Source organism: Tachypleus tridentatus, chromosome 1, assembly GCF_004210375.1.
Source record: "Tachypleus tridentatus isolate NWPU-2018 chromosome 1, ASM421037v1, whole genome shotgun sequence".
Classification (NCBI taxonomy): domain Eukaryota; kingdom Metazoa; phylum Arthropoda; class Merostomata; order Xiphosura; family Limulidae; genus Tachypleus; species Tachypleus tridentatus.
In genome coordinates this window covers 130,346,709-130,369,666 of record NC_134825.1, presented here as the reverse complement: position 1 = coordinate 130,369,666, position 22,958 = coordinate 130,346,709, and the positions used below count along the sequence as shown (strand labels likewise).

At 31.7% G+C, this 22,958-nt stretch overlaps 1 protein-coding gene across 4 annotated transcripts in view; it reads right to left on the bottom strand.

Moving 5' to 3' along the window:
- The window catches only part of Glut1 (Glucose transporter 1), a 189,732-nt gene that overhangs the window by 41,628 nt on the left and 125,146 nt on the right, over positions 1-22,958 (bottom strand). Inside the window, exon 3 of one of the 4 annotated variants that reach the window (XM_076452051.1) lies at positions 8,425-8,607. The exons of the other annotated variants lie outside the window; for them this stretch is intronic. The gene's annotated coding sequence lies outside the window, so the exon portion shown is untranslated. The remainder of the gene's footprint in view (positions 1-8,424; positions 8,608-22,958) is intronic. 4 annotated transcript variants of the gene reach the window in all.

Below are 22,958 nucleotides of genomic sequence, written 5' to 3'. Positions count from 1 at the left end.
GGATGAAGGTAGTAAGTTAGTGACACTTGTCAATGGATTTATATTGCCAAGAAGAAATTAATATTTAGATGGTATAGTGTCCTGGTTACTAGTAACTTCAGCTAAGTGATGAAAGAAGAGTCAAGACTATTATCAGCACTCTAGAAAACATGTATGAATTTTTGTGTTGTGCCATTTGGTTTACGTTATGTATTAGATATATATGAGTGGCTGAAGGACATAGATGTATGTGTGTATATACATATTTATATACGTATATAGATATTATATATTTTTATAGATATTGGTGCTTGAATACACCTTTTAGGTTGCAGTGGGTATTTCAATGTCTGAAACTAGAGTCAGTGAAATGTGTTCTCATGAGTGAACACCTGTAGAGTTTCTCAGACATAGTGTGTGTAGAGATGGAATGTCTGTTTATAGATTTTGCCAAAGTAGTGTTAGTAGGAGACTTTGCCAAATTTATGAATTAAGAAGTAATTCTGAAATATTCTTTGTTTTGTCATATCACAGGATGCTTTGTAGTCAACTTTCCCATTACAATGGCAGCACCATCTTCTGCATTAAATAAGGTCAAATCTGGTTTTACACCTTAGGTAGACAAAGGATTGTGCTAATTCATTCCAGCCATTGAATTATGTACTGTTCAATGCATTAGTATTAGCTTATTTGACACAATGTTCCATTCAATTTGGATATGCATTCTAATGGAATCAGGAGATTCTTGCCACAGCATAGTACAGAGCACATAGAGCATGCATACACTAAAAGGATGGTGACTTCAGCCACATCATTATTATACAATAATGAAAAAAAACTGTTTGCTTCTGAAGTATTTAGCAAGGACTTTCACCTTTAGTAGATATTTCATAAGGATTGATAATTAGAAGCTATTATCACACAGTGGATAACAATGTTGTAGGAGTACAACTTTGCTGTATAATATCAACTATGCATGCAACATGCAAATGTATGTTGAGTTCCTCACTATCAGAGTAGAGTTTGTGTAATGCCCATATTTGTATTAAAATAATACTGTAAAATATCAAATGCAACAATAAAGCAAACAAACTGCAAAAGTATCACTGATAAATGGATGTGAAATATGAAACACCAAAGCTTTGAGAGAAGCATCTAAAGTACAATGATCTAGCTGGATTGTTGCTTGGCATGCAAATAAAACTTTAGGTTTTATATTGCAGGTAATAGTCCTTGGCATTTCTGGTGTAATCCTTTCTGGTGTAATAGATTATTTCATATAGTGGGGTGAAGATTATGCACAGATTGATATACAAGTTCATACAATTGCTGAAAGATTATCTAAACACTGAGCTTGGAGCAATAGAGAAGATTTCTGGTGACTAAACAAGAAAAATAAACACTAGAGTATTGTGAAAGCTTATACTTCACCTACCATTCTCAGCTGAAAATTTGGCTAAGTGGACTGTTCAAGATCTGAAGCACATGCTTTCTAACTTTGTGAAACTGATTCAAACTAGTTAGATCACAGACCATCATCTGATAAGTAATGAAAACTAAGACTTACTTAAATAGTGATCAACAGCATAGTTTTAGTCTAAACATGTCAATGCTTGGAAGACAAATTTTGCTTCCTGTACATCTCATGTATGGACTACCATTAGCTGCAGATATTCAATGTTGTTTAAAGGATTAGGTGGAGCAGGTAATAATTTATATTAGTCAGAGCAAAAGTTTGTATGTCAACAAATGGAACAGCAGTTGAAAAAATGAGAGAGAACATATTGGTGAACATGGGGAAAGAAAACCAGTTTGAGAAATTATAATAGATGTGTTTCTTGTATGCACCAGCAGCTCTAAAAATTCTGAGATACAACTGGATTGACTTTATCTTATACTGCAGCAGTCTCACATAACATGCACCAAAGAGCTTCTAAAAAACATGGGATTGAATATAAATCAAAAGGTGAAATGAAATTGTACATGATACACATACAAAACAAATTCTAAAATATTCTCTGGTCTGGCAAAATAATGAAGAACATAATGCAAAACATTGCAAACCTGCTTGCAATGAGTCAGACGACTTGAAATGATGTCAGAGTTATCAACTTGATAGATACATTATAGTGTCTTAAGCATTATTACAATGAGTGATAGGTAGTTTTCAAGAATTAAGATTACTGTAAAACCAAAAAGTTGTTTCATTGTTTGATTGTTGTTAAGCATATTATTGGCTATTTGTGTTTTGTCCATCATGGGTACTAAAACCTAAGTTGCAGCATCAAAAGCCTGCAGACTTACTGCATAGCCACTAGGAGTAAAACCATAAAGAAATTCCATCCTTTGGTTTCAAAGGTAATTAGTGAAAATATCCATTATTTCAGCAGTGTACATTAATTTAGAATTACTAGTTGTATATAATTGGAAGAGTGAAGGACACTACATCAAAAGTAGAATATCAGTGGCTAGCAATAACTACAATACCTAAAGCAGTATTTAAAACTGTAGAAATAATAATGTTTATAACATTTTGTAAAGAATTTCTTATTCACACCTAATAGTTCTGACTTTACATGAAAGCCACCAACAAGTCTGTTATGTAGATAATGAAAGATAAGCCAGCATATAGACATAAGGATGAATATGCAGTGAATATTAAAAGAAGAAATATGCTTCCACATGGACAACTTGTCACGAGTATGCAGTGAATGTGTACCAAAACAGGGAGAGGGAGAAAGTACAAGAAAATTATGAAAGTAACATAGCACATTCATGTTAGCAAAAAGAATAGTCATGCAATAAATGTTTAGCTTCTGTAAGGATAATACAGAAGCCAAATATTTATTTATTATTTTCATTTTCACTGCATTCATAATCAATTTAATTTCCTTAACTTTAATGGTCATTGTTCCTACTGTTCAATATTGGCCATCCTTTGTTTCTGTGGTATTTCCTTACGAGGAAAATGTTTATTGCTACCTTTGCAAAGAATTCTGTCTCTTTTATCCAGTCTGTAATAGCACTTATCCTTCTACATACTAAATCCTCAAACTTTAGTTCATTGTGGTAATAAACTGATTGTGAAGAAGATGGAGGTTATTTGTGGCACAATTTTTGAGTCTTTGAGTTTAATTAAATGAAACAAAAACACAAGAATCACTTTTGCAAAAATATGCCCTAGTTCACTACCAAAGCATACATGTATCAAACATGTGAACTAAAAATGCAACAATCTATAAGGAAAGTAAATTCCATTATATTTTATCCTTCTGTAACAAGTATAGACTATATCTTTACTTAGGTTTACCCATTTAGGTTTTATAAATTGCTGTTCAGGTGTTCTGAAAGTACTTAGCATCATCCTTATAAACCCAATATATTAAGGTTATAAACTTGCAGTTTTGCACTAATACTCTACCTTACACAAAGATTACATACTAAAATTCTTGTCTCAAAGAGCTTATATTTGTTTTTCCACATTTGTTTAGTTTTCCCTCAAGTGAGGTTACACCCATTCCAACAGGTTATAAATAGATTTGTATACATTAGTATATGTTGGGAAGTCTTCCTTGAATATGTTTATTTGTCATGGCTTTCATCACAGGTAACTTCAGGGCTGTGGAATATGATGCCAGAACATCAGTCTGACATAAAAGTAGGATATGTAATTGACTCAGTGTATTTTAAGTGATCCTTCCTTTGTTTTGTGCTAATGTGTTTTGAAAACTTTTTACACCAACAGCCAGTTGCAGTCATATAATGGACAAAAAGTCAAAGAATTATATTAAAAAATACAGTTGTTAATAAGGATATCTCTAATATCTTAAACTTATTGAGTTGTGCCACATTTGGTTTTTCTTTGCTAATGTATTCCTTTCATAACATTGCAAATTCTCAGAAGCTGCATTTCACAGAGAATTAGTTGTTTTTTCTGAGAGATATCAGTTTGGCATTATAAATAATTTTTATTCTTCATTGTATAAAAGTAGAGGTAGACAGTGAGAGAAGATCCTAGACAAATTAATAATGTGACCACACAAAAAGAAAGCGACTGGTGTCTGGGACTGGGGTAGGTGGAGGAACACGACTGTGTACACCACAAAGCATGGCACTTAAGGATGATGAGTATAAAAGTCTGCCATGTATGAAAGTAATGTAATACTAAGAACAACGTTAAAAATGAAACACCATATGTAGATGATCCATAAATGGGTCAATTTACAGCCACAGACAGCATCTGATAAATATTCTGACTCTAAATTAACTGAGAACATCAAGTGTTCCATGTCCTGATTGGCTAGCTAGGAAAGAAACATTTAGATAACTAACTACTAGCTATTTCACAAAATACATTTTTTAAAATATAAATACTTATGCAAGTTCAGAACTTTCAAAACAAGATGCAACATAAAGCTAGACGAAGTATAACAGTTGACTCAGACTACACAACCTTATACTACCACATCTGAAGGTATCATTGATGGAATTTTACTATTTTGAAAACAATAACCTATGAATTTCATGAGAAATTTATGTATACTCAGCAATTACAACTAATTTCCTCTACTTATTCTAATGCATCTAAATGTTTAATAGCCTGGACTATATGTTTTCTGTTTAAACACAAGATAATTTCCGTATCCTCTAGGAATATCTTTTGACTTTTTGATTTCTCTAATAAGTGTACCAGATGAAAGTAGTAACAGTATATACAACATTTGGATTTTGTGTGATTACAATACATTTGAGTTATACACACATAATATTCAATGTTCTATTCATAATATGGATTCCAGGATACGTTATGAGTTTTCTGTTTGTCTGTCTGTATCTGTGAGCGTGCGTGCATGTTAAGCATATAATATTGTTTTACCTTAACCAAAACACATGCAGTACCAGTCTGTTTCTTTGAAAGTTCACACAACACTGCAAGAGAGATAACTATGCTAGGTATCCATAATTTAGAAGTTAAAGACTACAGGGAAGGCAGCTAGTTATCATCATCACCCACTGTCAACTCTTGGACTACTTACTACTCTTTTATCAACAAATAGTAAGATTAACTGAAACATTATAATGTTATGGTCAGTCCCACTATTAGTTAGTAAAAGAGTAGCCTAACAGTTGACAGTGGGTTGTGAAACTTGTTGCCTTCCCTCTAGTCTTACACTGCTAAATTGGGGAAGGCTATCGCAGATAAGCCTCATGTAGATTTGCATGAAATTCAAAGCAAAGAAAACCAGTGCATTTTAAAAATTCCTTTATGTGCTTAACAGTGCTAAGTTCATATTGTTACTCTGTCAGAATTTACTGGTAGCAGGGGTGTAGATTTTTTACACTCGATGGGGGGGATGATTTTTGCAACCACTTATGTGGACTGTTCAATTTGCAAATTGGTAATCTCTGATTACGTGAACCTGAAAGCTGTAAACATGCAGTCACAGACTAATCTTGTTGCCACAATACTTGCATGTATACTTAGGCCTACTGACTGATACTTATGAACTATCGCTTAGATTGAAAAACTTAGAAGCACGCCTATATTAAAGATGTACATTTCGGCTACTGAAAAAAACCTACATCTAGGCCTAATTATGTAATTTGACTGGTAAGAACAAACACAATTTGTAGGCCTGTGATGCAATAAAACAATTCAACAGACTAAACTGTAGGGGGAGATGATTGTATGCACCATACCCCCCACCTAAAATGAAGGGGGGATGTATCCCACCCATCCACCCAAGATCTATGCCACTACCAGTTATTTACATTTATTAGAAATCATAACATTCATTGAGAGATAATAAAAAATATCATCAATGGAAAAAAATATCATTTGCTGCAAAGTTCAGGATCACCTTTACAGTTTGTCAATAGTTCTAGTAGAGCATCACAAGCCTCTCCAATTTGAAATCAAACAGCTTTCTCCTTATCTACACACTCCTATCTAGTTTCTCCAAATGATTTGAGGATGATAAAGTATAAAGCCTTTAAAATAAATCAAAAATATTTCATCCTTTGTACAAGATAAAGCAGCATCTCTAAGGTCAAATTCCAACTATAACAACAAGAACAAAAGAAAGCTCACAGATAGTTTTGAAATATTCTTCCTTTTATACCAATATTTTCACCATGCATATTTGTATCATCATTATAGTTTTTTAGATAGACGTATATCTGTTGTTTTAGCACTGGCAGAAAACCAATAAAATGCTCTTCAATTTCCCCATTACTGTATTCAACATGGTGCAAAATCATTGTCATATATTCAGTATGATACACACCTTTTGTACAGTCCAAAATAAATGCATAATATTTCATCTCCTTCAATGTTTAATATATTACCTTTTAAGCATTAAATCAATTGTTTCAGATGGTCTCACTGATGTAGAAAGTGTGTATTTCTTTCCTCATGATATGACCAAAATGTTCTTATATAAGTGAATGAAATTTATCCAAATCATTTAACCAATCAAGAAAAATTGCCACAGGTTTTTACAGGCCATTTAGATCATGGTCTTTAGTAATAGGAATGGTTAAGTGATGCCAAACACTGAACTATAGCATGAAGTTTTTCTAAAACATTTCTCTGCCATCAATTCTCTAGTTGAGAATATTCATATTTGTCCATTGTATCCCACTATTTAGTCGCTTTTGCAGTCTTGCTATTTCATCATACACTCTTTGTTATATTTTTCTTATAATTTGAAAACTAAACTCAGTCTGAACAACCTTGAGAAGCAAGAGCAATCCTTGTTTGTAAGTTTGAAAGTAAACAATAAAGTCAAATTGTCTTTATTTTGAAAATACACTAACCCACCTTATTCATGCTTCTCACTATTATTTAAAATACATTTATAATAAAATGAATTAAATGTATTTTTATCATCTATAGTAAAATCACCATTTTGTCTAAAGATTGAATAACATTACATACTTGATTATAGTTTAATGGTAAAACCCACTCACCAGGATCATTTAAAGTGGTAAAGGAAACATACTTGCCCTCAACGGTATCTACTATTTATGTTGAAGAAACTAAATTAACACTTACAGTGGTATTCAAAACCTCACATCACATCGAGTTGTTAGGTAGACTTTTGAAAGCTTCATTTTTTACTTTCACAATATTTACCACTCCTTATTAGATTATTCTCATATTTTTACTATAATTAATAGTAGAATTAATTCTCTCAATACTGTATCTTTTCAAATATTTACTGATGATCATTTAAAATGTTAGAGAATTTTCCAAAGCAGCATGCTTATCTTTTATTTTACTATTTTTTAAGATCTAGATGCATACTTTCTACCCCTCTCACACAATCTAGGCTTGCCATTGTTATATGAAAAGGTATGAAGATAAAGACAATTGTTTTTGATAAATCCTAACTAAAATTTTTTATTATCTAATTTACAAATTTTACTAGCCTATGAACAAGTGCAATGCACAAAGAGAGATTTTTAAAAAACAGAAATCTTGTTTTGATATTGAATCCTAACACCCCAGTTGCAGAGCTCCTTAACAATCTGTAATCTGTATTCATGCTTATGAAACACGTCATAATAAATTAATTGAGAATACGATCATGAACAAGCATTTGAGAGTTCAACATTAATAGGGTGTAGTATTCAATGCATAATAGATGCAGCATTAAACAGAAAAGTTAATCTACACATTTCAACGTTTATACTCTACTGGAGCAGAACAACTAAAACTGATTTTGCTTAAAACATTTTACTCTATCCATTACTAAGTTATAACACTAGAAAACAGGTTTTGAAAACCAATGTAGACAGATCACAGACAGCCCATTTGTAGCTCCATGCTTAACTACAAAAAAACACAATAAAATATTACTACGTCAGACTTCTGGTGGCTCTAAGAGGTTTTGTAATTGGCCTACAGCTAGATACGGCCTTGTACATCTTTATTATAATAAGTTAGGACAAAGCAAAACATACAAAATATCAGTTTTGCATTTTACTTACTTTTGAAGATAGAATACTTTCTGTTGTTATTCTCATGCATATATATCTTATCTCAATCAAAATGTAAAAAAAAAATATCTACACTATCTAGTCTGGTCAAATTGTTATACACAAAAAGCCTGACTATATCTAAATAGTTATTTTCTATGACAAAAATTATCCTAATACTATCTCTAAAATGTTATATGACCAAGTGTGTAATGTAAATGTTATGCAAGTCAATATGCAAAAGTAAAAGCGATGTTTCGCATGATACTCCCCTCCCCTTACACACCCAAGTAAATTTGTTGGTATTGGATTTACAAGTTCCAATCACTATGATAAAAGGCATTTATTGCTAATGATTACCAAAGTTATACAATCAGCTCAGTCTCCTTCTCTTCCATTCTTCCAGAAACAGATGCACTCATCCTGAAGTCATTTCTTTGTCAAGTAACCAATAACACATACCTTGAGTGGGTCAGAGGAGAACTGTTGAATTCTTGAAGGCCACAGGGCTATAATGTCCCAAATTCTTGCCAAGGACAGAAAGTTGTTCTTGTTTATTACTAAGCACAAAGCTACATACTGTTTCTAGCAGTACAAGTCTGCAGACATACTGCTGTGCCACTTGGAGGTTCATGAAAATAAATACTAGAACAAGACAATGTTAACAACTCTGAACCATGTGCTGTTGCCAAGACAATGAGGAAAATAAATAAACAATAATTTAAAAATATTCATGTTATTACAAAAGGTAGAAAACCATGGTATGTTTGCATACTATGCTTGAACAAAGTTTAGTGTACTGTAACCATGTTACAAAGGCTACATGAAAGTGGAAAACAAAATACAAATTTGTACATATATGTACATCAAGAGCTCTGGTAGTGGTCGAAAGACCACTATATATATAGCAGATACAATGTTCTTTTAATTTAGGTAACTTGGCATTCATCTGACTTTTCTTGGTTTCACAGCTTCTCAGGTTCATCTGCATGCAAATAGATATTTTGCTTAACAGATAATGACACACATTATAATAAGACTGAGTTGTTTAAACAACTGTATTGGGCACAAAAAATACTTTAATAATTTTCTATCATTTTTTCAGGTACATTTGATAAAAACAAACATTAATTTGGAAAGACATATGAGCAATTTAACTAATAGTATCCCAATTCCATTTTCCAATAAGATACAACCTCTGTGTGATATTCTCGAAAGCAGTGATTAGCCTTATAAGTAAAAGCTTGTAACTACAATAGAAAAAAAATAGCTGAAAGTGTTACTCAGAATTAACCTGAATTTTGAATCTATGGTTTGATGAAAGAGATCAAACACAATACTAAAACAAGTTGTAAATTAATCTTCAGATGTAAAAAAAATATATAACCAAAGTGATGAGTGCACAATGATACAAGATAACAATGAAGTATGAACTCTCATTATAAGGATTTATAGATTAAATTCTGACAAAAAATAGAATGAGACCAAGACCGACAATTATAAAGAACCACAACATTTCTAACAATGATCCATAGATATACATAAAATCTTCATTCTTTTAATTTCTTTTTTCTGTGCTTGGTGTTAATGCTCATTTGATTTTTTTTTTTTAAAGATGAGCTTTTGTCAGTGAACACACATTACTGCTCACTTGTGAAAGCTTTTAAGTGTATTTAGATTTTTTTTGTAATGGTTATGGTTACCTACGTGAATCTTAGAAGCAAAGACTTGTTTTTGTTTTGTAGTGTAACGTTAGTAGTATGAGACGTCACTAGGGAGCTTGAAGTAAACAAGATCTACTTTGGACAGTAACTACAGTATGCACCCATTCACCTCATGAAAACATCTAAGAAAGATCAATCAACAAATACTTAATGTAAATATCAGAAGTGAGAAACTTTTTGTTTTTTTAAATCAGTAGAAGTGATATGTGTCATTATATAAGAGGTAGACAAAAAAGTGCACCTCCCCCTGAAAATGTTAATTTGTTACATCTTTTATTATACAACAGAAAAAATACGTAAAATTTTAAGTTTTTAGAACAAACTCAATGAGCTCTGTTCAAATATGATCTCAAACCCTAATTTTAACACTGGCTTTCATAAATATCTGAATTTTTTGTGATATTAGTTTTCTCATAAAAAATATTGTGCACCTACTGTAGTTTCTTAGATCTTCTTATTACAATTAGTCTACAATATTATAAAACAAATTTCTCTGCAATTCTGAAATCATAAAAAGATATCTTAGAAATAAGAGAACTGATGATACAGAATTGCCAGGTCAATCATTTCAAAATTTATTGGTTGAGATAAACCAATTAACAAAAGATTGCAAGACAAACACAGAAAATGAATTTTTGAAGTACTCAATGAAGGATGGCAGTCAATCATTGGAAAATATCTGAATCAACTCACTGATGTGAAGCAGTACTAAAATCCAAGGGAATGCCAACTAAATATTAATTTGTGAAACTGGTTTATGTTATTTTGAGTTTCATTTTTAGGTTTGATCATTGCAGAGAAACTTGTTTGGTCAGTTGGTACCCTAACTGGAATAATAAGATCTAAGAAACTACATCAGGTACATGACATTTTTTATAATAATATTTAATTAAATGCATGAAAAGTTCAGGTACTTACCAAATCTGATGTTAAAATTAGGATTTCAGATTACATTGAATAGATCTCTTCGAGTGCATTGTAAGTAAATCATACAGTTTTACAAATTTTTCTGTTATCTAATAAAGGATACAATAACTTGAAAACATTTAAGGGGGGCAACTTTTCTGTCAGCCCCTGTAGTTCTCTTTTATGTAATTTGTCTTGTTTCATCTACAAATGAGTTATTAAGACATGAAAAGATTAATATACATCACTCTGACAATTTTTAAAGAACCCTTATTAATCATAGTAGAATAAGGAGTTTGATATCTAGCTTACATGAAAAGGTATATCCAGTAAAGGCATTTCACAAGTATATCATTAATATATTTATTAAAGGTTTGCATAAAATATCTAGTGAAAACATTTTACATTGAATCTCCCTGAAACAAAGTATGGATCCCTATATCATTAATATCTTTACTATATTCAAATTTTGTCAATTTTTTTATATGGATATGTAACTACAATTGTAATAACTATATTTATATTTGAATTTAATTATTTTTGTCCAATAGCTTTTGAATAAATTTGCAACTTTCAACAAAATCAATGGAATATAAATTCTTAAACTACAACTGTAATAATTACATTTATATTTGAAGTTAATTATTTTTACAGTAGTAGTCCAATAGCTTTTGAATAAATTTGTCACTTTCAACAAAATCAATGGAATATAAATTCTTAAAATTAAGTATGCTTGTTTACCAGCTCTAACATGAAAAACACCTAAAATAATATTTTCATCCACTTGAGTTACAGCAGTTGCCAGAAATAATCAGATACCTTCATCATGGTTTAACATCACACACATATACTTTTGTACATTCTTCATGAGAACACTACTCTCTAAAACATTTGAAGAACAATCAGAAATACAAGTTATAAAATCATTGTTAGTTCATGCAATCATACCTTTAATTTGCTTTTGTGTACGTTTAGTTAATGTTCAGAGCAAATTATGGTGTTATTTAACTAAGTGTCAAAATAAATAAATGACAAAAAGAAAGCATGTGAAAAATATATAAATCTTTTACATAAATATTTATAAAATCATTTACAAGCCATATAGATATAAAACTGACCTTTTTGACAATATAATAATAAGCTATGTCATTATTTTGAACTGGACAGCATAGAGATGATTTATGGAATTAATTAACTCTGGGACAACCAACTGACACTAAATTATAGCAGGAAATTTGAAAGAGACTTCTCAACAGTTTGGTTTTCTCACTTCCCTTGGTAAGCACAATTCACCTTTCTAGGATATTTTGTGAAGATTTCTACTCACCCAGTCATATTTTCTGAAATCTGATTCTGATAAAAATTGCTTTAAAAAAGGTTGTTCAAATGAAAACACACCTACATAACCACCTGATTGCTAGTTTTTTTTAATAACGTATGGTCCATCTTTCAGGTAAAATCCTTCAATATCTATCACAGCTGAAGTCGTCATAATGTATGGAGATGTATATAACTGGGCATGTACACTACAATCTCATCTCTTGGAAATAAACCAGTACTTACATTTGGTCAGGAGTTTGCAGTTTCATATTAACAATTCAATATCCAAAAGGATGCCATGTTGCATCATGGAAAGTTTTTTTAAAGCATTTGAAACGTATTGGAAACATTTGGATTGCTAAAACATTCATCTGATTCTTGTCTCTTGTTGAGAGTTTAAATTTATACTACATATTTCTCTACACTGATGATACAGACTCTGTGCAATGAAAAATAAAGGAAAACTGAAGTGGTGATTTCCACACATAAAAAGTTGGGAAACTCTTATTTTTTACATTTTCATGCATAAGATTGTCAATTATAAAAAGATTAGGCTTTTCAGGTTGCATACAATCCTTAAACATTTTGGTAAACCTTCGACAAAACAGATATTATGAATGATTTGCATTAAGTTACAACACGACTGTTGATATTCACTATAGATACACTGTTTTCTGCAAGAGGATGAATAATAACATAACAATTTGATAATACATTGCTGACAAATTGGGTTGAATCACTTCCAGCTGGACCCAGTACTAAGCTAGTGTTGCAGATGGTAATCTAGCTTAAACTCTAATGATATGTACAATATGAATTGCTTTATATACAAGGGACCAGCCTCTCAAAGAATGAATAAATAGGTTTAGTAGCCATATGGCAAGATATTGTCGTTTGCTGTACACAGGGAGTTAGTTTTTGCTTTTGGGTTTTTAACATATAAACAATGATATCAGTGTTGTAGCACAAGACATATGATCCTAATCTTTCCAGTTTTTGTTACAATTTCAGATGCTTGCAAGCAGTAGTGAAAGTCACCAGTAAAACATCTGCTTGATCTTGTTGATGTTATACTTGTGCATGTGTCTCAAATGAAAAGAAGCTACTTCAGCATCAACTGATATTGACGTCTGTTACAATTTTGGTCTTATCACACATTAACAAACAATACAGTATAACAGATATTATAGAGGTAAATGGCAATTTGTCCTTCGACATATCCCAAAAACCCAAGAAAGGGTTAAGGCAAAATTTTACAACCGGTATTCTGTCTGGATTAAATTCTATATTTACATTTTGCATTTTACCATGACATAAACATGCTTGTAGAATTACGTATCTTTCAATTTTCAAAGAACACACAATTTTAGGTATAACAACATAACTATCAAAAGACTTACCTGTAGATCTTAAAAATCACAGATGTACCCTTCCTCTTGGTACTGTTTGTACCACTCCATAAATTTCTCTCTTATACGTGTTAACATGATTTTGGATGAATAGAAGCTCATGTCGAGTATATGGCCTTAATGCTTTTGATTTAACCTTGTGTTAAACTGGTTAGGAAAATAACCTTTCTGTAACTCATTTAAATCAAATTTTTTAGGGGATGATAACAATGATATAGGGATAAAGTTGTAACTATCAACCACCCTAATTTTAAGGGGTTTGATGGTCATGGTCATTATCTTTCTACCATTAACAATAATGATTTGATGGATAAAATACTTTAAAATGACATATTATTAAAATCCTTTCGTGTGAGGAGTTATGGCTATGCTATTCTTATGTTCCTCAGAAAATACGAACTCAGAAAACTCATTTCATGCATTGTATCTTTTACAAAAATTTCCTTTATCATTAAAATTATGGGCCATGTTCAGGAATTCCCATCTCTTGGTCAGCCTCAAAATCAAGAAACAAATAACTTTTGAAGAAGTCTTTAACATCTATTGACTGGAGGAAACATAGATGCATAGAGGTTATAAAAAAAATTGTTCACATCCTGTACATCCTACCAATGATAATGAAAGAAATTTTACACTGAAAAGAATTTGTTACATGACAAAACTGTTTGTTTTCTGTTTTTACTTTTGTGTCTATTGTAAGTCTATTGATATACAAAATCTGTGACAATAAGCACAAGCAACAGATTGTTTATATAGTCATTGCAGTAACAAACATTATATACCAACTTATACAATAATATTTAAGCAACTAAATGTGCATGTTTTTAAACACATGCTAATAGGTTTATCTAAATGTGTAGAAAATATACTGACTCTGACTTTACCTTTGAATTGTAAATGTTGTGAGGTTTTGTCTAGTATATTTTGTGCATTACCTATAATGAATTTAGAATATTTGTGAGGTGCTGCTGAATGTGTCTGTTATGAATGTTATAATGTTGTAGACCTAGCATGACATTTTCATAAATGTCTATGAATATTAAATTCCTCTACTCTTAGATATTTACTAAATGTCTGTTATGAAAACAAAAGTGATGAATGCAATAAATCAAAAGAAATTACACTTGTCCCAGCTTCAGTGTTGTTGGACAGACATCTCATCCCCTGATTTTTGTCCATGATACATCAGTAGGCAGAAATGAATGTAATATAGCTTTCATTCTTCTTTTATATAGTGGCTAAAAGCATACTTTATAAAAATATATGCATCCATATGTCTCACTTTCGACAAGTCGTGGTTCAAATACATCACAATGTTTCCATAGATTCTTTCTTTGATTCTGTATAATCATGCCTACATTATTTGCTTTATTGACTGGCATAAAAATCTTATTTACTTATTGATGATAATATATCTATATGAGATCAAGCAAACAAGATTTGTGAAAGGTAAAGATATACTTTTCTACAATAGTAAAACTATAATTTAGTGTGGTAAACCATGCTTATAAATGTACATGAAACTTAATATAATTCTACACTAACCATTCCAATATTCACTTCACACATCTGATCTACACATAATTTATGTTGTTACATATTATTTTTTATTTCAGGTGAGTCTACGATTTATTATGTTAGGTACATTCTGTATTACTATCTCAAATAACCAGAAATTTGAATTTGAGCTTAGTAGTTAATTAAATGTTAGTATGTATTCAATTTATGGTATTTGCCAACAAGACTGATACAAACAATTTTCGTTTTCAACACAAATACATTTTAATATGCAAAAACAACAACAAAATTTTATGATAACAGTTATTATTAATAGTTATTATAAATGATGGTTTATATACAACACTTTTTACAAACTATACTGAGTCTTATATCCAGTTTAGTACTAAATATTTTATTGATGATCCAGGTCCACAACAAACAAATTAATTTTGAGTTGATATTGTTACACCTCACCTATCCTAACACTGTCTTCTTTTTGGCTGTCCTCATAGTGGGTTCAAGCTGACCCCTTCCAGCAAAGATATTTAATGTCCTCATAGAAATAATAACATCTGAAATAATTCACATAAGTTAAGCAGTTTGTAATGTTCAAAATCTATAGCATCCCTGGTCAAATTCTGTAGTTTTCTGATTAATATACATTAATAGCTTTTTAAGCCTATAGCATACTGACTGTGGCTGCCCAATAATATTCTCTCTGTCTCTCGAAACGTCAGTTTTAATACACCAATTACACAAGTTTCTAGAATTTTCAAAAATGATGTAGCACATTTTTGTAAACAAGTATTGTTGATTTTTACATTCAACAACATTCTACAATTTTCAAAGGCAGGTGGAACTTGTGCAATACACAATTAAGAATATAAGTCACATGCAAAAAAGAAAACAAGAGTAAGCACTAAAATAAATGTACAACAGTAAATCTGTTACACTATGAATTGCCCATTCAAAGGATGAAAAAAAAATTGTATTTTTGTTTGCCCAATAGTTGTTATATTTAAGAAAATATTTACAGTTCACAAGAGACTGGAAAAAAACCACAGCGTACAAACTGCAAGACTGTCTTGAAGAAAAATTAGATGGAACATTTTACAACTCTGAATTGTGTGTTAACAAGTCCTTAAACAATGTATATGCTGTGGAAAAAATACTATGAACAAGGAAGAGTTAAAAACAAAGGTATTTCTTCAAATGGAAGGGATGTTCTGATAAGCTTAATAGCTGGATCACTCACGTCAATCTTGTTGTACATGATGTTACCTAGAAAGTTCTGTGAAATATTTTGCCAACAATACTCTGACAAATTATATCACACATCTTGCAAGACCTGTTAACCTCAAGGGAAGTTGTCTTGGTTGAACTACAGTATCCACATAGTTAGCATAATGTACACTTCCTTTCCTAGTTCTGAAGATTGTAATAAAATCATTTATATTAGACTGGGTCATAACAAAGAGCCTGAAGATTTAATTAGAATACTAAACCAATTAAATGAATTAGCCCTCAAATCCAACACATTCTGCATTGACTATGACTTATTCAACAGAAAGGTAAGTGTCAATATATAAAAGAGATCCTCTGTATTATTTGATCTCATGTTATATGTACTACTTGGATCTGCAAATATAATAATATATTTCCAAAACCCACTATAACTCCACATACTGTTAATATGCATAGAAGATTTATTCACTCTATGTTTACTCAGAAGTAAACCCTGTTCTTAGTTATTCAAATTAAAGGTCAGGATTGAGACATAATCATTGAAACGTTTATGAAATCTCATTACAGGCTTGTATCTAAAAAGAGATTTCATACTATTAAGAAAGATATAAAGGATGACAAGGGATAATCATCATTATGCTTCATTTCCATCACCATGAAAGTGCCTTACCATAATAACACAGTAGCTTATGATATGTATTACAATTACCAGATGAGAAAAGATTACTTTGCAAGTAGTCAATGGCATAGTTTGAGAGATGTTTTAAGCAACCTATTTCATTCAGTCATATCTTTTAAAAAAAATGGAGTATTACCTTTAGAAAAAACAATCACTTCAATCAGGTATAAATTTAGCATTAAATGTCACATGAGGAAAATCTTTTGTTGATTTGTGTATGAGAAGGAAGCTTGAAGGTGTGTTTGTTAGTAAATCAGCTACCTAACTATGCAGAAAAACAGTTCACCAATTTGTTAGATCTCCTTAGCTTGCATGTACATGTTCAGTGGATAATATTATGTGTATTATGGATAATACAGACATAGACTTGTATCAAAATGAAAACTACTGTCCAAATTTATATCTAATAAAAATATTAATGATATATTTGCTCATAATTTTGTTAAGGACAGATTCGATGTAAAAATGTTTTTAGATTTTAGATTGAACAAATATCAAAATCCTCATTGTATTAAGAATAAAAAAAAATAATTTTAAAATTGAAGATATTGTCAGAGTGATTTATATTAAATAGAATATAATGATTTTCTTGAATACTAATAACATTGTTTGCAAATGAAACAAAATAAATCTCAGTTTACTTAAATTTGTCGACATAACATTTACCATTCATACTTTGTAAAAACTATATTTGGGTTACGCCTGTAATTATTGTAGTCACATTCTTTTATTGTCCATGGGTAAATAGTTATTGTTGAAAGTCAGTCAGTTACATTTACTTCTGGTTCCAAAATGACGTTTCATACTACTAACGTTCCATTAATATTGTAAATTATAATGTTTAAAATAGATTTGAATATTACTTATCTTATAAATACATTTTCACAATTAGGAAGGATTTTTTTAAACTTATTATGAATTTAGAAATTGGTGGAACAACAGGAATAATTGTGTCAGGAACAAGAATAATGGGATTGACAGTCACAATACAATGTCCAACTCTGAAAGAGCGAATATATAAAGAGTTCGAACCCATGATTCTCAGATTGAGAGTGAAACGTCCTAACCACGTGGCTATGTCTGATCTATGAGGAGGGAGCCACTAAAAATTATTTTGTATGAAAAATAGATTTGATAGTGCTAAAACATTTTAGTTTAACCAGGTTCAAATTCTTTGTTTACTAAACAAGTTTTCAACTCTTCTCTTGGAGCTGTCTCCAGACTTACTGGTACAAAATAAATCATAACGAAATATTGTAGAAAGTCTATTTAAATAATTAAAAAAAAAACACATTATAATACATCATCTGTCACTAAAACAATAACAAAACAGTGTAATGTGAAGAATTAAAATTCAGAACAGTAATTCTTGCAGGAATTACATTTCAACTTTGAGGAGGGTCGAACTGTAGATATAATAATTCAACATCTAACTGATTCAGAAATATTGGTTTATTTAATGAACACTGCTGGGTTCTCAGAGAGATAAGTCAATTTTAAAGAGAAGTGTTTAAAATTTGCTCAGTAAATGTTGATTATATAGATGAAGATCTAACTGTGTGATTGCTCTTTAATTTCTCTGTGAGTCAACAGTGAAATTATAGACTTGCAGTGCAAAATTTGTGGTTCAAATGCTGTAATGCTGCACATTGTGTGAGGAAATGGTTAGCCAGTGTCTTCTAATGATAGGCTATGTGATATCTCAAGGTTATAGATTCCTTTATGTTTAAATGAGAATAGCCAGCCATGAGAGTAACACTAGTTGCTATGGGTATATCTGACATTTCTTGTTAAGTAAGAAACAATAAATTTAAATATTACTTTTTCATATCTAGAATGAATTGATTAGTGGGAACACGTTTAATATAATCAACTCACAAATACAGTAAAAGGCAACCATACAACCTTGGTTTGGTTTTGAATTTCTCACAAAGCTACATGAGGGCTATCTGTGTTAGCTGTCCCTAATTTAGCAGTGTAAGACTAGGGAAAAGGCAGCTAGTCATCACCACCCACTGCCAACTCATGGGCTACTCTGTTACCACCAAAGAGTAGAATTGATCTTGACATTATAATGCTCCCAAGGCTGAAAGGGTGAGCGTGTTTGGTGTGACAAGGATTCGAAACCGCAACCTTCAGATTACAAATGCCTTAACCACCTGGCCATGCCAAGCCCCATCTAACCTTATCAACTATTTTTCATATTACTGTCAACATTAATTGCTATGAATAATACTCAGGAAGCAATTTTAACTTCTCAAACTCAGCATGAACACCTCCCTGCGGATTCAATTAGAAATAGCAATACTAAAAATAAAGTAGCAATGTCTGAAGGAATATTTTTCTGTTTATCACGACTGCTCTACCAGTTTAATTTTCTCCAATATTTTGCAGTCTTCCTCTTCACTAGTGGTAAGTAACCTATCATTTTCAATCTACACTCTTCTTATTAAATATTTATCCACTTGCAAACCTATCAACATCCGTTCTCCACTGTCGTGTGCCAGCGAATCAACGTGCTTACATGAAAACAAGAATTACAACGTACAGAAAAGAAAATGAAAAGGAGGATAACGACAAAATTACAAATTTCAGCGTACAGATAAACCAAAATTACATGAAAAACAGAAACAGAGACAATCATGTGAGATTTCAGAATATGGAGCAAGGCTCTTTAAACTCAGTTCACTTTTAATCAGAAGTTAACTTAACCTCTGCCCCAGTACGAGGGAGAGAGGATTTTGCAGTCGGCTCCATGTGTGTGTGGGGGTGGGGATGGGGGGTGTTCCCGCGGGCGCGCGTGCGTATCTAAAAAACTTATGAACCGATATACACGAAACTTTTACACAAGTCATTGTAATTACTCAATAATTGTTCTACACTCGGAAGCTAGAAACAATTAGATTTAACAGAAACAAGAAAGTAATTCACGAAAGCAGAGAAAAGCACACAGAAAGTAAATTAAGCTCTCTAATTCATTGTAAAATTCTGATTATGAATTAAAGGGGCAGAAACTGTCATACTGAAGGAGAATACGTGCCCCCCTACTACAGATAAATCGCTAGTACTGTGATCAGCAAATATCAAGGTAACTAACGCAGAAAGAACTTTGGATGTTACTAGCCAAAATCAAACGAAACAGGAATAATACATTACAAGATGCAGAGCAAGAAATTACAAAACTAGATGGTTTTTACCCTAGTCCCATCAAAAATACAAAGATGAAACTCCACACACAAAAAAAACCCCAAAAAATCAAAAGAAACAACACTATTATAAGTAAAACCACACCACCAAAAAAACACTAATTACTGAAGAAAAACGCCTGAAAGTTACAACAAACAACAATTGGCAACAGATATCAAGCGATGGAAATGGAAAGTAACAATCCATATCCAACATCTAAGCACGCCCTCTACATTCCTACACTCAATTACACAGCCGCCTTCAAACATGTGGTCAGCTACCGATCAGTTACCCTTTCTTTGTGAATCTGATGATGACCGAAGAAGGTCGAAAAGTTGTTCGCTCCTCTACATAGTTATTTCTCTATCCACACTAGCCTTTTTTACATATATAATGGAAAGCAACAATAACCACCATAAAGCGTCTAATCCGACTACTAAAGAAATGCCCGAAAGACACCTTTAAAACAGTTCAAATAAATATACACCTACCTGGAAACAAGACACAACCGAAATATTTTATCATACGCGGAGTTCATTACTCTATAGACAACGCCCAATTTCATGAAGTGGCATTAACAGAGCAAACTATTTCTTATATAAAAGTCGAAAAAATCATATTGAAATTAACACAAAAACCCACCAATCTAGTAAGAGTAGATATATAAAACTCAAATAACACTAAACTTAATAAACAATGGAATCATATTCTGGTATCAAAGATTGTTTGTTTGTTTTTTGAATTTCTCACAAAGCTACATGAGGGCTATCTGTGTTAGCTGTCCCTAATTTAGCAGTGTAAGACTAGGGGGAAGACAGCTAGTCATCACCACCCACTGCCAACTCATGGACTACTCTTTTATCAACAAATAGTGGGACTGACCGTCACATTATAACGCCCTCACGGCTGAAACGGCGAACATGTTTGATGCGAAGGGGATTCGAACCCGCGACCCTCAAATTACGAGTCGAACGCTTTCACCCACCTAGCCATGCCGGGCCGGTATCAAAGACACCGAGTAGAACAAGCCAAGATACTAGCAGTAATAGTCACTCAGATCTTTCACTGTCAAGGATTCAGACACGTCTCTGCAGCATGTTTGGCAACACCGAGGTGTGTCGGATGTGGTGTGGAGCGTCATGTAATGCAGTGTAACAAACAAAAACAACGAGGATGTTGCAATTGTGGTGAACAACAGACAGCACATTACAAAGGTTGTGAAAAATACAAATAAATAAAACAACGCATATTTTGAATAAAAAATCCAATAACAAATGATAAGGAAACAACCAATAAAGCAACCGCTTCTACCAATACCTAAACAAGATAAAGTGAAATGGACAGTCACTGAAAACAGCAACAACCAATAATCAATTAACAACTAAAATCAACAACCACCGTAAATGATACACACTGAGAAAGAACACCACTGAACCACAAAAACAGCTGAAACATAAGAAAATAATGATGCAATAATAGACTGACACAAAGGGAAAAACACAGATATTTGTTTACATCAAAAACATTTTCATAGACTTCATAGCAGAATATTCAGAACCTACACGAACCAAAAACTGCATAGAACTGTAAATAAACATTGCCAAAAAACACATCACACTATATATCACAAATAATCATATCAATTACTGGATACAGCCCTACATAAACCTTCAAAGAATGCGAGATCGAAGACACAATCAAATAAACTAACCTAGAAATTGTAATAATAAGCAAAACACTACTGTATAAAAATAATAATATATACGGCTATTCAACTATTAGAAAAGTCAGAATGAATAACAAGATACAAACGGAACAAATATAAACTAACAGTAATAATGAATGTATAACAGTAGATGTTCTAAACAACCAAATAAATGTTACTGTAGCAGAAAGTTACTGTTTTCCAATAAAACAAATATAGATTTATTTGGCAACATCTTTTCCCATAATCAAAATTATACCTTTATAGGAGACCTAAACAGTAAACACAAAAACTACATATGTACAACAACAAACGAAAATAGGAGAAAAGTAATAGAATTTTAGCCACCAATATAGCCATATAAAATGATGTCACACCGAAAAATACTTCGTATGCAAACAACAGACATCTCTGCTTAAGTTCATACTGTATGAGTGAAAAACTAACGAAACGTAATATGGGAAAAGATATTGACAGCTATTATTTACCAATCTCGTGTCTTCATCCTTACTCCCTATATAAATACAACCTACCAAAAAGAAAAATTCGATTACAAAAAAGCAAATTGACAAAAATATCGAAAGGTACTATATAATACACTACCTATCAAAATATATCAAACAGCTGTGAACCAATCCAAAACAGACAAGTACTGTAAAATAATTATGAAGCGCCTTAAAAAAAGCCAAATAATCAATATCACTGGGTAAAAAAAAATAACAACGCACGGAAACCACACTCACACCCTTATTAAACAACGAAGACAACACATGGAAAACACGAAACCAATCAATAAAAACACAAAGACAATGAGATACAAAATGCGAACAGAATTTAAGCTCTTAATACAAAGAAAACTGGACAATTTCTGCTCCAAAGCAAATGGAAAAACAGAACCCAAATAATTCTGGTTACATTTAAAAAAGACCCACAAACTGAGATAACGTTACAAAATAATACCCAACATTACAAAACAAAGCCATAACACATAAAGACTCAGAAGAAGCTGAAGCCTTCAAACAAGAGTTACAAAATACGTTCAAAAGACATGAACACACATTTTGATAATAAAGTAAACAACTACTTAACAAATAATATGGAAGAATGCCCCACACCATCTATAGCAGCTACAAATTTACAATCCCAATTAAACAGAATAAGTGAATATTGCCAAAAATACAGGATTAAAATTAACATACCAAAAAAAACAACTAGTAGTCTTCACAAAATTGGCCAAACACATAAAAGAACAACCAAAGTTATATATGAATGGAACACTTCTCCACACTGCTACATCCGTCAAATTTTCATGACTAACTTAT